General features: G+C 39.1%; 1 long non-coding RNA gene across 10 annotated transcripts; it reads left to right on the forward strand.

Moving 5' to 3' along the window:
* Positions 1-856: 856 nt before the first annotated feature.
* On the forward strand, positions 857-21,753 carry LOC131230281 (uncharacterized). 10 transcript variants are annotated; one of them, XR_009163958.1, is made up of 6 exons: positions 857-1,412; positions 2,319-2,835; positions 11,895-12,397; positions 17,094-17,173; positions 17,438-20,718; positions 21,514-21,753. It is a non-coding gene; the product is annotated as an uncharacterized LOC131230281 (long non-coding RNA). The 10 variants fall into 10 exon arrangements; XR_009163961.1 differs by having other exon boundaries at positions 2,353-2,835; XR_009163963.1 differs by having other exon boundaries at positions 2,557-2,835.
* The last annotated feature ends 2,648 nt before the right edge of the window (positions 21,754-24,401 follow it).

The following is a 24,401-nucleotide window of genomic DNA, read 5'->3' on the forward strand; positions in this document are numbered from 1 at the left end:
TCTTAAATGGGCTGGGCTGGGCTGATGAGCTCTTAACAAAAGCTTGAGACCGATTGATTATGAAACGAGAAATGCTCACCGGTGCATCTTTTCACATGAGCACCCATGCACACCTTTGCACACGTGTCGTAGGCTCTAAATATGGACGGTCCATGTGATGTGGCACCACTTGAAATCCTATAAGCCCAATTTTTCAGCCTGATCCAAAACTTTAGTTGGCTATAACAAAGAAAAATACAAATCAAGAGAGGAAACTATTTTCTTTTGCCATGGTCTACTAGACTTTTGTATCGGGCTGAAAGTTGGGCTAGTAAGGTTTCAAGGGGTGCTGCATCAGGTAGACTGCATCACGTGGACTGTTTAGATTCTGATCCCATGACACGTGTGCAAAGGTGCGCAATCTCCTCTGTTGGCTTGAAAGAACCAGCAAGGGAGTAAGAAAGCGGGCGCTATATTGAATTGGGCCATTGCTTGCTCGCGCTCAACAACAGCCCTGGTCAGCCCTTGGGATGCAAGCCTAATCACTCCAAAAGATATGGTTGATGGGTGATCCGAACATTACACGAAAGAATCAGATTGTTAAGATCATCCATTCAATGTGATTACGGACCATTTTCCATAACAGAAGGCCCACATTTGGACCATCTGGATTGATTGAGATGGTTTAAGCTGATATCATTCCCACACGTTCTGGGTAGTTTAGAAAGCTGGCTGAGTTAACTCGGCAACCCCGTTCAACTCGACACTGAGTCAACAACCGCATTCTGCCGAGTAATCGAGTCAAAGTACAAACCCTAAACCTAGGACAGACAATATATAAATGCTCGGTATAATTCCACCACCAGATAAAGAAAAGCAGAAAATAAAACCACATGACTCGAATCGGTCCGATCAGAGGCGAAAAATGCCGGCGGGGAAACTTCTTCCTCCCTTCGCTTTATGTCTCCATGTTTTCTGATGTACTGTAAATTCCTTACGAAATCATCCAGGGTTGATTTCGTAATTCGTTATTGATTATGGGGTTGTTATATAAATACGAGCTAAGAGTCCAGTAGGTTTGTGTGTGGGGCTACCATGGCGTGCATCTTTCATCAAACCCGTCAATCAGGTTTAACTCACTCAGGTGGGCCGTACAGACTTTTAGAAGCAGTTGTTTTGGATTTCTGCATTTACCCCATCTCATTTCCCAGCAAAAAGCTGGGATTTCCCAACGGCTCTTTTTTGAAAGATTGGCTATAAAAGGAGAGACCACCTCCTCTCTCCAACGACTCCCAAACGTCTCTCTCTCTCTCTCTCTCTCTCTCTCTCTCTCTCTCCAACGGCAGTTAATCTCGGTACCGGCTCCCTTTCCAGCGAGGTTCGTACCATCTGACCGGAAATCTCTTTACACCTGCGAGCTTCCTCCTGCACAGGTATGTATTCTTCTTCTTCTTCTTATTTTTTCGCCAGCCCCTGCACGACGGAGTCGGTCCAGGCAGCTTCGATGGTAACCCTGAAAGTGCCCAGGACGGTAGTGGTTGGTGCTGGAAAAGTCCGTGGGCCCCACCATGATTTATTTCTTATCCACTATGTCTATCCCTTTTGCTAGGTCATTTTAGGGCATTGGCCCAAAAATGAGGGAAATCCAAATCTTAGTTGGACCACACCACAGGAAACAGTGGTGACTGGTGATTGAATGCAGGCCATTTAAAACTTCCGCCGTAATGTTTATTTGCCATCTGTTGATTAGGCTACACAGACACGGATGAAGGGAAAACACAAATATCAGCTTGATCCAATCCAACACTTTCGTGGCCCCCACAAAGTTTTTAATTGTGAGCGTTCAAACACCCTTGTTTCCTGTGATGTGGTCTACCCAAGATTTGGATCTCCCTCAATTTTGGGTTCATGACCTAAAATGATCTGGAAAAATGGATGGATGGTGTGGATACAATCCATACATCATAGTGGAGCCCACAACCCCAAAAAAATTATGGATTATTTTATTTTATTTTATTTTGTCTTCTAATAAAATCCATACATCATGGTGGGTCCACATCCTGATTTGACCTTTTTTTTGGGGCCCACAAATTTGGAACCATGTGGTTAGAATGGTTCTATTTGGGGGAGAACTTGTTTTGACTCACACTTGAAAGATCGTTTGGGTGGGTTAGCTTTATTGTTTACTATTGCCTAAAAAGGTGTCCCTAGTGGAGGGCCCGACCCCTCAACAACTGTGCAGTAAATAGGCAAAAAGATAACAAGTATAATTTGAACATAAGTTTCCATGTATTGGAGGGCCTTTTCAAAATCCGTAATGGTTGTTTCTCTAACATCAGGTTACCATGTCAGATGATTCCGTTTCTCGCACAGATTGCTCCATCTCAGAAGTATCCGACATTTCAAATGGTGATGCGGGTATGGATTACATTATATTAGTTGTGGCAGTTGTTGCTGGTACGATGGTAGCAAATTGCTATCAAGAAAATTATACAATAAAAGATTCACAAGAACATTGACGAGATTGGACATGCACTTAGTCTGCAAATGCAATTGTTAAGGGTTTATGATCTACAGGCACTTAGTTGGGTGATGACTACTTCTCAGAGGAGATATATCTGCAAGTTGAACAAGCTAGGGGAATTGCTCCAAATGTGGGAGTGTTAGCTCTAGTATGTAAGAAGAAAAAGAAGTACTCCCCAAGGGGGTAATGCAAAAATTGGATCGCCTATGCGACGCAATCGGGGAATATAGCTGGAGGGAGAGGAATTTGCCGGTACAAGTGTGGAAGGAGTTGAAAAATCTCACAACCATTGATAACGATATGATGTGGAAGGCCGCCAACTATCTTGCAAGGTGCCTAAATTTAGCTAGGCATTTTCTAGGAATTGACCCTAAGCTTTAACATGAATGGTTGAATAGGACCATTCGATGGTAGATTTATTCTAAATGTTATTATCTAGGGTTGTTTTGTATTTGGATAAATGAAGGCATATGGTTAATTGTGGGTTTTTTTTTTTAAAATTTTATTTAATAAATGTGCTTATGGTTAATTGTTTTATATTCAGTTGTTTGTCGTCATAAAAGGGCATTTGAATTTGTGGGTCCACTTCTATGGGCTTGGTTTAATGTGAGGATCAACCTAAGCTTTATTGAGATGAGCTTAACCCAATGATCCATCTTAAAATCCACTCTTATATGTCATTTGAATATTTTCTTAAGGATTTAGTTCTCTAAGGGCTTGTTTGGATGCCTGTAAGTTGGGTAAGTGGGAAATGACTTACAGGGTAGTCACTTACAGGTGGTGTTTGGGAGAGGAAAATCACGTGTAAGTCACTTACAAGCAAATCTACCAAAAAACCGCAGGGGGATGGGGGTGAGAAGTCACTTCCCTGTAAGTCACTTAGGCCCTGTTTGGATGCATGTAAGTCACTTACAGGTGAAAGTCACTTATAGCTAACCTGTTTGGATATAAGTTATAAGTCACTTATAGGTAAGTTAGTTTTTCTGTTTGGGTAACCTGTAAGTTACTTATAGGTGAAAAGTTGTATATTCGCACCGAGAAGAGCTTGAATTAGGGAATTGTTCCAAAATGTTATATAAGAATGAATAGGATCAAATATGCCATTTTATTGAGCCCATCAAGATGAATATTTGAGCTAATTATTAGGCCAAACTAATCATCAAGTGGGCCCATGAATTCAAAAAATACATAATATGTGGCAATAACTCAATTTAAACATTGGGAATAAACTTAAAAACATTAATAGCAAATATAATAATCACAGTACATTAACAATGTCTTCTTTAACAATAAAAAGTGCATTTAAAATTTGTCACTTGGGAATCATCCTCTCTAACAATTCATTCCTTTGGATAGGACTTACATTATCAAGGAACGTAGAAGCAAAATGCAATCTTTCCGCAAAGAATGTGTAGGCCCTATACATCATGCTAGAATCAATGGTTGCAATATTCTCTAACTCTTCCCACAATCTTCCTGCCGTTTTAGTTTTGAATGAAACATATTCATCCATTGTTTCCTTAATGCTTTCAAACTTTTCAATAACAGTTGATGCGAGAGAGGCATTCTTCTTCTTCTTCTTTAGTGACCTTTGAGCGGAGGTTCTCACATTCCTTTGACCAGTTCTTCCGTCATATTGATATGGAAGTTGTGTTCCGTCGGAATATGTATCATCGGATGGTGCAAATGGTGTATATGATCCAGAGGGGTATGGGGACAATGGGATGTCATCCATGTAATGAGATGAATGGAGGACTTTTTCCTCAAGATCAACTGTAGTTCGTGTTGCATTCCCTGTAGCAGAATTGTCATCGCATGTTATATCATACTGAGCTAGCAATGAGAATGACTTGTTTTTTATATAAACAGCTTCAGGTGTTGCCTATAAAACAAAATGAATTTAGTCAGTTTTTACCGTATATGAATGACTTTAAGTTTTGAATGAACTTTACCTTAATGAATTCATCCCAAACGTCTGGTTCAGCAGTAACACATTTCCTTTCTTCATCCCAACCGAAGCCACTTTTGCTAAGTGCAAGCTTTGTCATGTTATATTTCTTTTTAAGCGTTCGTTGCTGATTCCTGCACTTATTGCCATCTACTTGCACACAAAATGTTTCCACTACTATTTTTGCTACTCTATTCATGCTAGCTTTTTTAAAAGCGTTGTTAGATTTTTTCCCCAATAATACTTCCTTAACTAAGGTGTTTGCCATACATTCATCCATGTATGAAGTCCAATTAACTTGTGCATTTTGGCCTGCTGCTGCTGCTTGCATTTTGTGACATACCTTAAAACACTGTATATTTAAACATTATAAATTTGTAAAGCCACATAAGATATATTAAAAGTATGTGCGAATAGATGTATACATACTATCTAAATTGCAATAATAAAATAGTGCATTCATATGTTAAGCAATAATCTTTTTTATCAGCGTCTGCATTCTCAAGTTGCGTAGTTGATGCTAGTGATGTTTTGTTCTGACTTACATGATTCCCACATAGCTGAGGCAAGTTCAAGTCGAAATTCCCTCCATCTTTATTTTTCCCTCCTAGCAGTTGCAGATTCATTTCGCAAGTCGCATTGCATTCATTCTCCTCCTCACTGCTCTTGATTTCCCTCTCATTACCTTGATCTTCACGCACCTCACTTTCATCTTCGTCATCACCGTTATTATCGGTATTCTCAAAATCAGGTTCTTGATCGCGTTTCTCATTGATAATATGATTCTGTAGGATACAACATGCAACGACTATATTGACTTATGTATTTAAAGGATAACCTGAAACAATCTTCAATATCGGAAATCGTGGCTTCAATACTCCAAAAGCGCGTTCTATAACATTCCATAATGAGGAATGACGAAGATTAAACAACTCTTCCTTTGTCCTAAGTTGATAACCTTGCCTAAATTCTTTTAAATGATACCTTGCCTAAATTCTTTTAAATGATACTGAACGCCACAGAATGGTGCTAAAAAACCAGGTGCTAGATGGATCTCACTATTGTTATATTATAGCGAATAGAGGTTTCTGCGATCAACACTATTTTATGATCCATTCCGGTTTTTTAGCACCATTTCGTGGCTTGAACTTGCCTCAACTATGTGGGAATCATATAAGTCAGAACAAAACATCAATTGCATCAACTACGCAACTTGAGAATGTAGACACCGATAAAAAGATTATTGCGTAACAAATGAATGCACTATTTTATTATTGCAATTTAGATAGTATGTATACATCTATTCGCACATACTTCTAATATATCTTATGTGGCTTTATAAATTTATAATGTTTAAGTGTACAATGTTTTAAGGTATGTCGCAAAATGCGAAGGCAAGCAGCAGCAGCGGCCGAAATGCACAAGTTAATTGGACTTCATACATGGATGAATGTATGGCAAAGACCTTAGCTGAGGAAGTATCATTGGGAAAAAAAATCTAACAACGCTTTTAAAAAAGCTAGCATGAATAGAGTAACAAAAATAGTAGTGGAGACATTTTGTGTGCAAGTGGATGACAATAAGTGCAGGAATCGGCTACGAACGCTTAAAAAGAAATATAACATGACAAAGCTTGCACTTAGCAAAAGTGGCTTTGGTTGAGATGAAGAAAGGAAATGTGTTACTGCTGAACCAGACGTTTGGGATGAATTCATTAAGGTAAAGTTCATTCAAAACTTAAAAGTCATTCATATACAGTGAGAACTGACTAAATTCGTTTTGTTTTATAGGCAACACCTAAAGCTGTTTATATAAAAAACGAGTCATTCTCATTGCTAGCTCAGTATGATATAACATGCGATGAAAAAGTGCAGGAATCGGCTACGAACGCTTAAAAAGAAATATAACATGACAAAGCTTGCACCTAGCAAAAGTGGCTTCGGTTGAGATGAAGAAAAGAGATGTGTTACTGCTGAACCAGACGTTTGGGATGAATTCATTAAGGTAAAGTTCATTCAAAACTTAAACTCATTCATATATAGTGAGAACTGACTAAATTCGTTTTGTTTTATAGGCAACACCTGAAGCTGTTCATATAAAAAACGAGTCATTCTCATTGCTAGCTCAGTATGATATAACATGCGGTGACGCTGCTACAGGGAATGCAGCACGAACTACAGTTGATCTTGATGAAAAAGTCCTCCATTCATCTCATTACATGGATGACATCCCATTGTCCCCATACCCGTCTGGATCATATACATCATTTGCACCATCCGATGATAAATATTCTGACGGAACACAACTTCTATATGAATATGACGGAGGAACTGGTCAAAGGAATGTGAGAACCTCCGCTCAAAGGTCACTAAAGAAGAAGAAGAAGAACACCTTTCTCGCATTAACTATTATTGAGAAAAGTTTGAAAGCATTAAGGAAACAATGGATGAATATGTTTCATTCAAAACTAAAACGGCAGGAAGATTGTGGGAAGAGTTAGAGAATATTGCAACCATTGATTTTGACATGATGTATAGGGCCTACACATTCCTTACGGAAAGATCGCATTTTGCTTCTACGTTCCTTGATAATGTAAGTCCTATCCAAAGGAATGAATGGTTAGAGAGGATGATTCTCAATTGACAAATTTTAAATGCACTTTTTATTGTTAAAGAAGACATTGTTAATGTACTTTGATTATTATATTTGCTATTAATGTTTTTAAGTTTATTCCCAATGTTTAAATTGAGTTATTGCTTCATATTATATATATATATATATTTGAATTCATGGGCCCACTTGATGATTAGTTTGGCCTAATAATTAGCTCAAATATTCATCTTGATGGGCTTAATAAAATGACATATTTGATCCTATTCATTCTTATATGATTATAACATTTTGCAAAAATTCCCTAATTCAAGCTCTGCTTGGTGCGAATATACAGCTTTTCACCTATAAGTAACTTGTAGGTTACACCCAAACAGAAAAACTAACTTACTTGTAAGTGACTTACAACTTATATCCAAACATGTTAGCTGTAAGTGACTTTCACCTGTAAGTGACTTTCACCTGTAAGAGACTTACAGGCATCCAAACAGGGCCTAAGCTATGTCAAGTGCGATTACCCAATTACAAGATATAAACAATTTACAGGCTATCCAAACACAGATAGCCGTGTACTTGTAAATCATTTATAGCTTAAAGCCAAATAGGACAGGTTGTAAATCATTTACCACTTAAACCAAATGACCCGTAATACTTTTCCTATGATATGTGGATTCATGGAACTCTTTCTTTACTCTTCTTCTTGGGAGTGCGTCCCTGGCCTCACCTAAGATAGTGCGGTCCTTACTGTGGGATCCACCTCGATGCATGTATTCTCTATCCACGTCATCCATTTGTTTTGCCATGCAGATCAAAATCTTAGGTGGACCATACCATAGGAAACAATGGTGATTGAATGCCCCGCCATTAAAAACTTCCCAGGGCCCACTGTAATGTTTCGGTATGTTTATTTGCCATCCAACTTGTTGATAAGGTCACATAAACTTGGATGAAGGGAAAAATTTAGGAAGATTTGAACGAGTACATTTTCTATGCGTATCTTTTAATTTCTTGCCATTGATGACAGTATTTGGCATGAGCCACAACAATGAATGCGCACGAAGGTAGCTTCCTACCTGGGTTGTTGTGGTGAGGATGAATGTGCCATAATGCTAATCTGAGGCTTAAGTTGTGAGTTTTATGGATTATAATATAGTTTTTAAGTTGTGAGTTTTATGGATTATAATATTTTTTGGAGAAATACGAAATTTATATTAAAACAAAAAAGAGAAACAACGCAAAAAGGAAGCGGATCCGCTGAGAAAGCGGATCAATTACGCTCCTAGGAAGAAAAGATTACAATCTTTTAGTTTATTGACATTAACGACCCATTCTACGATTAGCTGCTTAGATCTCCGCACACAGGACTCCGCCGAATTAGATTAATTTCTGAAGCATCTTCCATTCCTCTCTTCCCACACAGTCCACCAAATTGCCAGGATGGCCAATCTCCAGATTGTGGTTCATTGATGACCCATCCTCGTACCATGCCAGGCCTTTAGAAACGACCTGGTGGAATTAGGAGAGCACCAAGAGGTGCCGAAAGACGAAAAGATATGAGGCCAAATCTGATTGATAAAGGGGTAGTGAACGAACAAATGGTTGGTTGTCTCTTCGTTGGCCATGCAGCATAAACAAATATTGGGGAGAATCATGCCTTTCTGCCTTAGATTGTCGATAGTGAGCACTTTGTTCTTACCAACCAGCCAACCGAAAAAGATTATCTTTGGAGGGGCCGGGTACCGCCAGATATGATTAGTCAAAGATTCAGCCGCAGGAGGAAGGGGGGAATCCAAAAGTTAGTAGAAGGATTTGACAAAGAAAATACCCGATTTGTTTGCCCTCCAGCAAAGTTTATCTTCAGATAAGAGATCCGGGTTGCAGTTTGATATGCGCTGGAGGAGGGCCATGTATTTAGCAATCTCCCAGTCCTGAAGGTGTCTTCTACATTCCACATTCCACACCAGATTCCCATAAGAAGAGGAGATACAATCAACTATCGAAATGGCTTGGTTGGGCCCAATGCGGTATATACGTGGAAATTCCATTTTGACTGGAAGATTTGCCACCCATCTATCCTCCCAGAAACGCATTTTCTCACCATTACCCACAACAAAACTGATGTTTCTGGATATGAATTATTTCATAGATAGAATTCCACTCCACAAAGTGGATGACTAGTATAAAGAGGAATCTTTGGTCCACCATCCGCCTGCGGAGCAACCATGCTTTTAATTAAGCTGTTCCATAGGGAGCCCTTTTCGGTTCCAAGTCTCTAGGCCCATTTGCCTAACAAAGCCCTATTCATTGTCTTGAGAGATTTGATCCCCGCACCTCCAACATTTGTGTGTTTGCAACTCTCTTTCCAATCAACCAAATGAAATTTCTTTTTGTTCTCTAAGCCGTGCCAAAGGAAATCACGTCTATAGATTTTTCCAAAATCGCCAAAACCGGAGCAAGGCATCTGAATAATGCCATAAAATATTCCAGAAGATTGGATAAAACTGACTTGATGAGGGTGATGCGACCTCCAAACGAAAGATATCTACATTTCCATCTAACTAGATGATGATCAAACCTGTTGATGACCTTATCCCAAAGGGCTTTAGGCGGCTTACCCGCACACAACGGTAGACCCACAAAGGAAGAAGGGAGATTAGCGCGCTGCCATAGATAAGGAAATTAGCATAAGAATTGGCCTCACTTTGTTCCATGTTGACCTTGAAAATCTTAGACTTTGCCATGTTGATTCTAAGCCCTGACACCGCCTCAAAACATTTAATTGTTGTTCGCATGTTGCCCACTGCTTCCTGATTAGCTTCACTGAATAGGAGCGTGTCGTCCGCAAATTGGATGTGGGAAATCGGACTGATCATGCGCCTTCGATTCCGAAGCCGTAAGAATACCTGCTGACCGCCCTTTAACTATCATTTTGGAAAGGGCCTCTGCGATAGTGAGAAAGAGAAAGGGCGATAGAGGGTCCCCTTGGCGAAGCCCTTTGGAGCTTTTGAAAAAGCCTTGGGGAGAATCATTCAGGAGGACCAAAAAATGAGCTGACCCCATGCATTCCTTGATCCAACCTCTCCATTTGCCACTGAAACCCATGCGGTCAAGCATATACTGAAGGAAGCCCCAGTTAACGCGATCAAGCCTTCTCGATATCGAGCTTAAGTAAAATCCCCTTTGATCCAGATCTGACTTTAGAGTGAAGACATTCATTTGCAATAAGAGCACAATCAATGATTTGTCTACCTGGGATGAAAGCGCTTTGATTCTCTAATATCACATTCCCAATCACCTGTTTTAAACGATTAACCAAGACTTTGGCCAGAATCTTATAAGGGCTGCTAATCAAACTGATCGGATGAAAGTCCTTGAAGGTTTTTGCTCTTGGAAGCTTGGGGATTAACGCGATGAAGGAAGCTCCAATGCCTCTAGACGTCGCTTTGAATCACATCCCAAATTTTTTGGGAAAAGAGGATTGGGAATCCATCAGGGCCCGGGGCCCTATCACCATCCAGCTTGTCCACTGCCACCTTAACTTCTTCTAGAGAGAGCAATTTCCAGGCTGTTGGCATCAGAAAATTATAATCTGAGAAACTGAAGGGAATCGAGACCAGGCCTTTTCCAATCCTTTGCCTTCAGAAGGTCGTTGAAGAAACAAACTGCCTCTCCAATTTGCGCTGTCTTCAATATGGGTCCCGTCCATTCACTTCAATACTGTCGATTCTATTGGCTCTAAGATGCGTGCTGGCTATGCTGTGGAAGAACTATGGATTATAATATAGTTTTAAATATACTCATCAGAAGCTTTTTCTGATTGATTGTGCAACATAAAGTGGGCCCAACTTAGATTTTTATTTTTATTTTTATTAATGGTAAGCCAACTTAGATGACAAAAAGCTAAAGAAATTAGAAATGCAAGAACCATTTGATGGAGGAGATTTCCAAAACCAAATAATCTGAACACCTAGAATGAAGAGATTCTGAACTGGAGCTCAGCACATCCTTCCATCCTTCTCCATCAATTTGATCCTCCAAAAAGATGGACATTTCATTTTTGGTGGTGGTAGGAAAATCTGAAGATACTTTGCCGGAGCATAGGGTCCCAGAATCTGCCTCTTCTGATGCAGAGATACTCTCATCTTATTAAGTTGTTGTCTGCCTAGGTATCTATTTGCTTTCTCTGTAAGTTTTTAGCTTTCTCTGTATGATGATGGTGATGACGACGACGATGGTGATGCGTTTTAGTTGTTTGTGGTAGCATGTAATAGTAAATGGATGCTTATTGATTCTATTCACTACTTCAGTCTTTCATATGAACTCGGGGCTTGAACTTGTCTGTTCAAGAGTTGCAAGTGCTGATTTTCTGCAAGTGTTTTACTTAATTTAGACAAAGGTATGATGATGGTGATGATGACAATGACGGTGATGTGTTTTAGTTGTTTGTGGTAGCGCGTAGTAGTAAATGGATGCTTATTGATTCTATTCACTACTTCAGTCTTTATGTGAACTCGGGGCTTGAACTTCTCTGTTCAAGTGTTGCAAATGCTGATTTTCTGCAAGTTCTAATGTACATCATTTATTGATGCCCGAAGGTTCCTCCTCTCTATGACTTGTTGGTAATTTACTTTCTACTGATGTTTAAATAATGTATGAGATAGTTTTCAAAGTTCACATAAGCTCATGTTAGTAGTTAGTATCTAAGGGATTTTAGCATCTTTCATAAATGATGAGTTTGTAATGATGCAATATACATGTTGAATTGGTGATACTTGTTTCATATGCATCTATAATGGTGTGATATGCTTCATAATCATAGGGCCTTTCTTACAGGTGAAGAATGGTTTCTCAAATGCACAACAAAGAAAGGAAGCTCGAGCTATGCACATTCTTCTTAAAGTATTTTTTGCTCATGTCCCAAGTTGCTGTCAGAATTACTTCCATTATGCATCTTAACATTACAGCTGATGATAGGCCAAGAATTGCACCTGTTTGGACTGAGTTGGTTCAAGATGAAGGCTCTAAAAGGGTGGGGGGAAGGCACAAAAGGATGTGTGTGGAGGTAGTAAGAAAAGACTTGAAGACCTATGGTTTAACCGAGGATATGGTCCGTGGTAGAGTGGAATGGCGGAATAGAATTTCTGTAGTTGACCCCAATTAGTTTGGACAAGGCTTAGATGATGATGATGATGAAACGAAGAGTTTTTGCTAGACTATTCATGTGGGCTGGTTTGGGAAAACCCTTGAAGTTTTTTGGAGATTTGTGCTCTAAAGTGATTAGCCCTTCATCCTTATTAAGATAGGGCTTTCTATTCTCTTGAAAGGATTTGTTGAAGGTTAGTGACTGATTTTTTATTTTTATTTTTTATAACTATTATGATTACCGGGTTCTACTTGTTAGGTGTGTCCTTGCTTCTAGAGGACATCAAATGCCCTACATGGTTGCTTTGTATGTATCAAAATGATAAATCCATTAAGGGCTTGTTTGGATGGTGGAACCCTAAACATCTCATTGGAGGAAATCTGTGGAGATGAAAGTTTGTGTAAAAGAATCTTAGATAACCTATTTGTTTTACCATTCATGTTATCATGGAAATTTGGGTTGGTCAGTGGTAAAAAAAACATGTAGTCAAAGGCGACCCAAGCACACGCATAGGTGTTTTGGGCTCGTTGTGCCTCACCTGGACCCTAGGCGAGGCGTTTACCTTGGGCGAGGCATGATTGCAATAAATGCGCCATTTTTCCATTTGGGTAGCCTCATTTGTCTGGTTTTTTTTTTTTTTTTGTGTGTGCGCGCACGCTCGTGTGCATGATTGCAGTAAATGCGCCATTTTTCCATTATGGGTAGGCTCATTTGTCTTTTTTTTTTTTTTGTGCGCGCGCGCGCGTGTGCATGATTGCAGTAAATGCACCATTTTTCCATTATGGGTAGCCTCATATGTCTTTTTGTTTGTGTGTGCGCGCGCACGCAAATATATAAAAAAGGGAATATAGATGCTATTTCATCAACTTTCCTCATTCCTTTTTCTTCTTGATTTCTTTCTTCCAATTGTGTGTTATGGTCATCACATTGGATTTCGTGAAAGTAATTTGAGCTTGTGATCCATATAAGAGATATAAGGTGAAGGGATTTTGGGGGAATTGGAAAATGTTAGTTAAAGGATTTGGGGATTTTGAAAATTTGATTATATATATGGTTTGGAAAATTATAGTCATTTTGGTAAATTGTGGTTTTGAATTGGTGAATTTGGGAGATTTGTGAAAAATGGAAAATTTAGAGTTAGGATTTGGAGAAATTGGAAAGTAAGGACTAAAGTATTAAAAAATTGGTAAGTAATGACCGTTACGTAATGGGTATTGGTAAGAACCGTTACGTAATGGTTATTGGTAAGAATCGTTATGCATTATGGGACAATAGCAATCGTAACTGCCGTTATAGGGAAAATAGCTTGTAATGGCCGTTACAACTATCGTTATTGAATACCTTGATTAGGATTTAAAATTGGTGAATTTGGGGGAAATTGAGAAAATGGGGTTTTGTGCAAAGATGAATTGCAAGTTTGATTATTTAATGATAACTTATATTTATAAATAATTAAATGTTAATATTTATTATATAAAGTGTAAAATTATGTGATGCAAGACAACTAACCACTTGTTCTAAAAGCTCGAACTGATAGAGCGTGGCGAATCAATCCCTTTATTTCATAGCCTAGGGCCCCAATTCCCATGGGTTAGGTCCTCGGCCGAACCCCCATTGTGGGCACCACATCACATGGGTCTCGCCTCCCACGAGTCACCCACCCCGAGTGTACCCCTGCATTCCACATGCCACCCCACTGGAGCCCCGTGTGAAAATGCCTCTGAATTAATCACCCCTGGTGAGGAGTCTTGAACACGAGACCAACTTAGTTCTGATACCACTTTGATGTAGGGCAACTAACCATTTGCTCTAAAAGCTCGAACTGATTGAGCTTGGCGAATCAATCCCTTTATCTCATAGCCCATGCCCCACTTCCCATGGGTTAGGTCCTCGACCGAACTCCTCTCATGGGCTCCACATCACATGGGTCTCGCCTCACACGAGCCGCCCACTCCGAGTGTGCCCCCGCATCTCACAGGCTACCTCACTCGAGCCCGGTGTGAAAATGCCCCTGCATTATTATACCTGGAATCTTTGGGCTTATGCCTATGCATGCCTAGAGGTTTTATGGTATTTGGATGCAAAACCAAATTGAAATTTGAAAATTCAGTTTATTAAAGAGGAAATGACCAAATGCATTGATGTTTCCCATCTCGTTGGGGAATTAGTCCAGTTTTAGGTGCTACAGTGGTAGCTGCACCTGAGGTATGTCTAGCGCCTTTTAATTATGTTGGTCTAAAAGTGACTAGAAATGGAAATTATTTTTGTGCAGCCAGGCATGGTTATTGGTTACAGAATATAATCAACTTTTCTACTTCTGACGGTATTTGGATGTAAAACCGAATTGAATTTTGAAAATTCAGTTTATTAAAGAGGAAATGACCAAATGGAAATTATTTTTGTGCAGCCAGGCATGGTTATTGGTCACAGAATATAATCAACTTTTCTACTTCCGACGGTATTTGGATGTAAAACCGAATTGAATTTTGAAAATTCAGTTTATTAAAGAGGAAATGACCAAAAACTAAAATTGAAAATTTCCATATTTCCATTTCTACCAATGTAATTAAAAGGCGCGAGACACACCTCAGGTGCAGCTACCACTATAGCACCTAAAACCGGGCTAATTTTTAATTGAAAATTTCCATATTTCCATTTCTAGTCAACGTAATTAAAAGGCGCGAGACACACCTCAGGTGCAGCTACCACTGTAGCACCTAAAACCGGACTAATTTCTCATTGAAAAATTAGTCCAGTTTTAGGTGCTACAGTGGTAGCTGTACCTGAGGTGTGTCTAGCTAGCGCCTTTTAATTACGTTGGTCTAAAAGTGACTATAAATGGAAATATGGAAATTTCCAATTTTAGTTTTTTTTTTCGAGAAATAGAAAAATCACCATTTTTTCAGTAAAACCATGGAAATGAAAATTAGTTTCCACTACTACTTTTGTTTTCACAGTTACATATGAGGAAAATGATTTCTTTTCCATAGTAGAAAAGAAGATCCACCAATCGAAACATGCCCTAAATGCATCTCTTTCATATTGCTTGTCATTGATGACGATGTTTGACAAAAAATGTATGTAGATTCGCCACCTCGGTTGGCACGGGTGAGGATGGATGAATGCTAATATGAGGCTTAAGTTGTGAGACCGTATAACAAACATGGGTTTAACACTAACAGGATAAAAAAGCTTCCATGCTTATTTTTGTGCACAGCCAGGCATGGTTATTGGTTACGGAATAGAATCAAATTTTCTACTATTGGGCTGTATTGGATGTAAAAGCAAATTGAAATTTGAAAATTCAGTTTATTAAAGAGGAAATGACCAAATGCATTGATGTTTCCTATCTCATTGAGGAATTAGTAGTCCTCAAAACGCAGGTGTGTTCCTTTCAAGTTCAACTTGGAAGTGATCAATATATTAATGTAGATAATTAAAAAGTTTGTCTTTCAATTGATCTAAATCATTGAATCAAATGGTGCATCCAAACACAACCTAAATTAGAGTTTGGGAATATTATATGTATCCTTCTTAGCTTAATCCTCTCCTTAATAAGTTTTAATTTGAAATTCGTGTTTTCTTTGTGTAATTAGAGTTTGTGAAAATTGTATTTCTAATAATCTGAGCTAGTTGATATTGTAAAAATACTGAAGCAGTTTAGTGGCAGTTCACTGAAATTTTAATGGGATGATCTTTAAGAGTTTGATACGTGCAAAGGTAGTAGTTTTAGGCACCGACTTTTAGGAGCAATTGTTGAACACTTGAGGTTTTTTTTTTTCATCTTCTCTGTGGATGGATAAAAACACTTTTGATCTAATACTTCCCTACGATCTGTGGATTCAAGAAACTCTTTGTTTCCCTTCTTCTTCTTCTTCTTCTTCTTCTTTTTTAATGTTCTCGATTATGAGGAAAATCTATTCAAGATGATTTGAAAAAAAAAAATGCACATTATTCTATGTATTTCCTCTAATTTCTTGCCGTTGATGACAGTGTTTGGCATGAGCCATAACAATGAATGCGCACCAAGGTAGCTTCTTACCTGGGTTGTTGTGGCAAGGATGAATGTGCCATAATGCTAATCTGAGGCTCGAGTTGGGAAGGTTTTTATTTTATTTTTTCAATTTTCATTTATTTTTTCTCTTTTCTTTTCTTTTTGAATGTTCTTGATTATGAGGAAACAATATTCAAGAAGATTTGAAAAAAAGTACCTAATGTAGTTCTTCTATTTGATTTGCTTGCTGTTGATGACATCATTTGGCATGAGCCGCGACAATGAATGCGCACCAAGGTAACTTCCTACCTGGGTTGTTGTGGCGAGGATGAATGTGCCATAATGCTAATCTGAGGCTTAAGTTGTGAGTTTATGTATTGTAATATGGTTTTAAATATATTGATCGGAAGCTTTTTTTGCCTGATTTTTCAAACAATAAAGTGAGCTTAACGAGCTAAAGAAAAACTGAAAGAAGAAATTGCTGAAACTAAACAAACTGAAAAACCTTGAATCAAGAAATTCTGAACTGTATTGCTCTACATACTTCCAACCTTCTCCATCAGTTTGATCCTCAAAAAGACGCATTAGTCATTTTCAGTGGTGATAGGCAATGTGAAGATACTTCACCGGAGCTTAGGGGCCTGGAAACTGCCTCTTTTGATGGAGAGATACTCTCCTCTGCTATGCTTTTTTCCTGTCTACATATCCTTTTTTCCCCTCTCTAAGTGTTTTACTTAATTTGGACAAAGATATGATGATTATGACGACGGCGATGATGATGATGACTATGATGTGGTTTACTTGTCTGTGGTAGCATGCAGTACTAAATGAATACCTATTGATATATTCAATGATGATTGTGGTAATTTTTATTCAGTTTTTCATGTGAACACAGGGCTTGAACTTGTCTATTCAGGTGTTGCAGCTACTGATTGTCTGCAGGTTTTAACGGACATCATTTGATGATGCCAAAAGGTTCTTCTTCTTCTGTCTCTGTAACTTGTGACAATTTACTTTCTACTGTTGTTTTAATAATAGCACATGATATATTTTTTGAAGTTCACATGAGCTCATGTTAGTGGTTAGTATGTAAGGTATTTTTGGAAGAGAAACAAATGGTTTTTGCATGTTTCATATATGATCAGTTAGTAATGACGTAATATGCATGGTGATGCTTGTTTCATATGCATCTATAATACTTCATCATTGCTTCATATAATCATATGGCCTTCCTTACAGGTGAAGAAAGGTTTCTCAAATGCACAACAAAGAAAGGAAGCCCAAGCATGGACATTCTTTTTGAAGTATTTCTTGCTCATGTCCCAGTCAACCAACATAAATGTCCGGCCAAAATATATGTTTGTTGCTGTAAAAAAATACATCCATTTTGTGTCTCAACATAATTGCTGATGAGAGACCAAGAACTGCACTGGTTACAAGTGAGTGGGTACAAGCTGAAGGCTCTAAAAGGGCAAGGGGAAGCTCAAAAGGATGAGCACTATAGGTGGAGGTAGTAAGAAATGACTTGAGGACCTATGGTCCTATGGTTTAATTGTGGATCTAATTTGTAATAGAGTAGAATGGTGGAATAGAACCCTCGTAGCTGACCCCAATTAGTTGGGATCAATGTTTGCAGTATCGGTATCGTGTTATGTATCACACTTATGGGATATAGTTATGTATCGGCTATTGCCCAAGATATATCGTTTGTATCGGGTAATTTATTGCACTTTTTGAGAAACACGGGGAAAAATTGGGAAATTGGTTAAAATTTTCAATGAAACCTTAGGTATTGCAAAAAAAAAAAAAAAAACCTTAATACATGACATAGTGGGTGCACTTTCAAATCATATCTAAAAAAAACGTGCACATAATAGGTTACCTTTGTACAGGGTCCTAACATGCGTTGTCTGACTGAACAAATGCAACTATATTCGAATTGAATTCATAACATTTATAAATGTAAGAAGACATGAAAACATAACCAATCATTCAAAAACAAAAGAAGTAGAAATTGAGAAATATACTTATGAATGATGTTATTGGTTGTGGCCTAGACCGACATAGAGCTATATGGTGGCTCGTAATCATCATCTCCATCTCGACGGGGTTGTGAATAATATTGTTGCTCAATAAATCAACAGTACTATGGCCAGGTCATGGTAAAATGGTACCAGTTAAGATACTCCCTAACATAACGCTGGTACCCATCCTCTCTGAATTGAACCAATACATCCATCCGTGAGTACTGTGTAATCGTCAATCTATGACTGATATGGATTTTGGATGGGCATTGATGGAGCTCTTGGGCATCTATATTGCTGGCCATATACATATTGCCGCCCATATCCTTGCACGTATGCATTAGTGATGTGCCGTAATTGTTAAGAGTCGCTCGCTGCATATCCATTAGGTCCATATCCATACCCCAAAATTCTCCTATTTTGGAATACCTTATCCACCAATCTTGACCTTTTTGTGTTTAATGTGGACCATTTGTTGCACTTTTCTTGCAGGTCTCAATTTGAAAGGTTAGGATTGTCCCTTTGAGGAGATTTTGGAGCATGGTCCATCTACAGTGGCTTCCAACAGACTAATGGTACGGATCACACTCCATCATGGGACCCACTTGTGCAAACTGAAAGCCAAAGCATACCATGGATATCCTCTGGGTCGAGTAGTCTGTAATTCCTCTTCAACCTGGCCTTCTAATGATCACCTGAATATTATGAATTTGTTGCTATTGTCCAAATTTTAGGATTAGCAGTTGGATTGGCAGTCGGTGGTCATCAATCCTGGTGGCCGTAGTTTGGTTACTATATTTGAACTTTTGGCCGTTCTATTCTAACCATTCATTTGATGGCCGCCAATCAGTATGATTTCCTGGCAATGCTCCATATACTGTGGGCCCCATGATTTAAATGGGTCTAGATTTAAACTCAGAGGCCCCAGATTATAGTCCTTGTTTCTCTTGATGCAGTTGTTGGTGATGGATTCAGTTCTCCTGCATGGATTGCATTTGTCCATCAACAGACTGGGACCCACCATACAAGACAAGCTAAAGCCAAGACTTGCTAAGGGAATAGTGGGACACACAACACAGAGGACAAGTGGGCCCATGCTTCTGTAATCCAGACCATTCGCCTGTTGTGTTCCTACCATGTATGGACCATTCTCCAAGATCAGGCTGATTGGAAGATTCCAGCCAGTGCTGTCATCACCACGCCATGGTCTTTCTTTAGTTGAATTGGGCGTTAGCTCTGTTTATTTTTCTTAACTGTCAATTTCTGTGCTGCCAATTGAAAAGGTAAGATTGTCCTGTTGAGGAGAAATTTGGCAGGGTCCATCCAAGTAGAATGCAACAGATAAGTTTCCAGACCTGACCTCAACCTGTTAATGTGAGCTGTTCAGTCCAATCTGTCAGGCCTGCTAGGCTTGGAAACCTCCTCCCCATTTCATATTTCCAAACTCCAAAGCTCAACTTGACTCAATGTCTAGTTGGGTCAGGTCGACTTGAAGACTTGACTGAGTCTTTTCCTGACCCAACTCAATATTTTGTATTTTAACAGAAGTTTAAAATGTCTGGAAATGGTAAAATAACCAAAATAATGTAGTTCCGTTGTTTTATGTACTGTTAGCAGGCAGATAGGGTCACTGGGGAGGTCGCGGGTTCAGATCTGCCCCTTTGTTTTTCAAAAAGAAAATCTATTGACTGGGTGAGTGACTCAGTTGAGTCTCCCCAAGTTGTATTGAGTCGACCGAGTTTCCATACTGAATCAACTGAATCTTGTTTTGAGTCTTGACCAAGTCAAGCTCATCAGCAAGTTTGCAAGAGATTCAGCTTGAAATCACGCCGAATTGAGTTCAAAGTTTTGAGTCGACCTACCAAGTTTTGGAACTATGCTTCTTAAGACAAAACCCAGAGAGAATTAGAACTAAATCGGCTGTTAGACCTGTGGTTAAGAGTCATTAGTTCTCAATTAGAGCTCTTGGGTTCCATCTTTCATAGGCTCTAATGAAACCCAGCTCATTCCAGTCCAAACTGGTACAACCACTTGGGTCTGTTTAGATTACTAGGGTGCAACAATTATCCATGAATAGAGAAATTTGAAGGGTAGTTCAAGGAGAAGAGTAGATGCAATAGGAAGACTGTTAGTTGGGCAAAAGAAGAAGAAACCTTAGGACTCAAGGAAACATCTCATTTTATATAAACAGGAAATCTTCAAGCATTGTAGAATACAGTTACATAAGCTTCCTAGCGAGCCTTTTCACCTTAATCTTGAGTTTTTTTTCTCTCTCTCTTTCTTTGTTCTTTTTGTTCACACTGTAGGGGTGTTTTAAGGTATGGGACCAGGTGGGGGTGGTGGGCCGGGAGGACCCGGACCTGGTTGGGGTGGTGGGCCAGGAGGATCGGGGCCAGGTTGGGGTGGTGGACCTCCAGGATGGGGACCTGGCGGGCCCGGGTGGGGACCTGGTTTTGGTGGTTTTGGGGGTGGTTTGTGCAGCATATTATCTTCATGGTGAGTGTTTCGTTTACTCAAACCATGTTCTCTTTTATTATTATTATGGAGAAGTGTTGAAAGGTAGTTGATGTGAAAATGGTAGGCAGGCACGAGCTTTGAATGCCATCCTAGCCTTTCATGTAAATAGACAAATTCCTGAGCTTTGATTGCTTCATCAGATTCATTGTTTTTTAAAAAAATAAAAATAAAAAATCTTCATTTGTCTCATTTAAGCCCCTGAGCTTTGATTTGTTTCTCTTTTTTCTTCTGACCTCACCTTTGTGTTTTGGGTTGTGGTGAGAGATGCGGCCACCCGGACCTTCTAGTCTTGGTTGGGCCCCGGGGCCTGGAGGTCCACCACCAGGTTGTGGGCCCTGCTGCTGTGGCCTTTGCAATTGTTTGGGCCGCATGATTTCATCTTGGTGGGGCATCTACGTAATAATTGTGTCATCTCTTTTATTCAGTTTGTTTAAATGAATGGTTAATGAGGCGCTTGTTAAGAAATCAAAACAACTGATTTCATATTGGTGGGCCACTTGGGCTGCCTGATCAGTTAAAAAAGGCTGAGAATTGCTCTAAAGGGAAACATACGGTTGATGATGAATCGAATGTGGAACAACCAAATCTGTTTCACAATCCTGATTGGACAGATGTTGTTGTGTGATCACAGCCCACATCTGATTAATTTTGTGGTGTGGCCCACAGCCTGAAATCAACGGCTACAAAAATGCCACAGTAGCTCAATGTCCAGCCATGGGATTGATTTATTCTTTTGTTCTTTGATGTATTTTGTAACTTTTTTGTGTCTTGCAGCTTCTACTTCCTGTGCTGTTGTTGCCTGTTACAAGAGTGCTGCGGACCGTTGTTCGGTGGGCCGCGTGGACCTGGTGGCCCACCTGGCCCTGGCTTCTGAGATGGTATTTCTAAGAAATGGGTTTTATCTAATAACATGAAATGTAGTGGATGATCTATGTCCCATCGTATTTTGCTTCATTGTATTTTAGATGTTTAATGGATGGTCTGGATCTCATGGCCTCATCCATGATCATGTGACTTGATCTTGAAATGCTGTAGTGGATTGTTTCTCACATATGCATTGGCTACTTTGTATTTTGTACGTGTACGCATGTTACGTGTGCCTCTACGTTTTTTTTTGAGCCACCAACACCATCCATTGTGGGGTCCACCTTTCAACGGTGTAGATCACTCACATCCATATATCCCATGTGAAAGGGTAGACCGTTTGTATTCGTCAGTCTATACCAATACGTCTAACCAAGATGCCCAAGACATGTGGCCCACCCTGGATCGAGCATGGCCAGATAATCGCATTGAATCTTAACCATCTCATTTCGCCTGCTGAATCTGGCCAGCTGGCCGTTTTCTCACCGTCCATTTTGGGTCCATGGTGAAAAATAAAATAAAATTGCTAGTCTTCAAATTCAATACTGGAGATGAGAGTGTTGTGATGATCACTGCGATTTTCCAGATGTGGTCCGTTCATCATGGCATAAGATCTGGACACGTTGCATGTAGATGTGTAAGGTTGATGAGATCCCACAAGCTCACACGCTTCTTGGTGGATACCTGACTGTGGGGCCCACCGTAATGTATGTGTCTTGTATCCACACCGTACATCCGTTTCGCCAGATCATTTTCGGGTTGGAACCCAAAAAATGCAGCAGATCCATCTAAATCTCAGGTGGAAGTAGAAAAAAAGGTCCGAATTACCTTTCAAAAGGGCCCATCTAGAGATCTGAGTGGGTTGAATTTCCACACCATTCATTTTCCACGTGTAGGGACTTGTGACAAATGTCACTGAGATTTTTAAAATCTTGTGATAAGCAAATGAGTTTGTTTATATATATATATATATATATATATATATACACACCGCCTACGCTTTTCATATACAACAAAAACTTCCATTTGGGTCAGTACTCATGTCATAGGTTCGAGTATTGATTGGGTGTGTTGGGTATAAGTGCAAATGTAAAATAATAATAAAATATTTTTTTTGTTCATTTTTATATTTGATTATAAAAATATCACGTGATTAAATTTTATCATAGTTGACCATTAAAGAGAATAATTGGCAATAAATGACCGTTGATCACATGAGCCGGCATTCTTATCTTTAACTTGGTAGAGATAAGAGAGACTTTTAAGTTTAGAGGAAGGCTAAATTGTTTGGTTATATGATCCAACATGGCCATATAATTGAGACTGTCAGGCCATCCATGGCATTTTTTCTAGTCTAAACGGTGGATCAAAATAGTCGAAATGCTATATATAATATTTTCATGCTTGCATAGGGTAAAATGAATAATTCTCTTATTTATATAAAAGTCAAAGGAAAAAATAATCATTTTGTATAGCGAACGGTCAATTTTTAATAGTAACTCTGATGGAAATTAGCACTCGGCATTTTATAGCCTTACATGAAAAATAAAAATGGTTATTTGGTAATACTTAAAAGAGAAGGGGTTATCGCAATATTAATGCAAATTGCAATATTATATACACTCCAATAATTTAAAATTTTGTTAGTTAATAATAAAAACTTTCTAATTATTTTCGATGACATTTACCTAATGATATCTTGAGAAAAATCACAAAATTTGAAAATCTCTCTAAAATTTCTGAATCAACGAGATTAGCCGCTGTGATCTCCATAAAGTCGTCTTTATGAAATTATCACAACCTATTTAAAATTTGTTTAGGTTTCCTTATTAGGCCCCTCGATGGAGCTTGATTATCAGAGATGTATTACTTGTTCCTCTAGCTATCACTCAGCGGGCCGAACTTTGTGCTGTGCTTGCTAGGGGTTGCAGGGAAGGTAAAACCCCTTGCTTGGGGGTCCAAGGACAAAGCTCCCGTCCTAGATAGCAATTTCATAAATTTTTAAGTGTTTTATGTAAATTTTAGTTCATTTGGAGTAATATATATATACAGGGAAAAGGTACTATGCGTTGGACCTCACGAGTATGTCCCATGAGGTCGAGCTGTGTGGGCCCCACCGTGATGCGTTTCGAACATCTACCCCATCAAGCAGATGCACCATTCCATCTTGGGCCTAGGTCTCAAAAATCAAGTCAATCCGTGAGTTGTGTGGGCCACACCACATACAAAAGTGGAGAGGGGCCGTGCACCATTAAAACATTCATAACCATTTTTTGGGCCCACCGAGATGTGGTTTGCAAATCCAGCCCATCCATTATATGTGTCCCACTTGGATGAGGGTTCAGACCAAGTTTCAGACGCATGAAAATTTCAGGTGGGCCCCACCAAGTGCTTTTATATGTTTTAACGGTGTATTCACATGATTTTAGATGGTATGGCCCACCTGAGTTCAGTATACAGCTGATTTTTGGGATATCCCATATTTAAAGGGGACCCATCAAATGCACGGTGTTGATGGTCGACACGCATCACGGTGGGACCCACACAGCTTGACCTCACGAGACGTGAGGTCAAGCGCATAGTACCTTTTCCCATATATATATTATTTTTTGTGTGTGTGAGAGAGAGAGAAAAAAAGTCATCATTGTATTGAGAGTTGTTTCTTTCTCTCTTTTTATTTTTATTTATTTATTATTATTATTTTTTGAACATAGTAGATTGGTGTGATTCCATGAATGTAACAAAAAGGAACCATATACATCTTTATGTTGTGGTTTGCATCTTCATTTTATTTTCTT

The sequence above is a fragment of the Magnolia sinica genome, chromosome 17, assembly GCF_029962835.1.
Source record: "Magnolia sinica isolate HGM2019 chromosome 17, MsV1, whole genome shotgun sequence".
Lineage (NCBI taxonomy): Eukaryota > Viridiplantae > Streptophyta > Magnoliopsida > Magnoliales > Magnoliaceae > Magnolia > Magnolia sinica.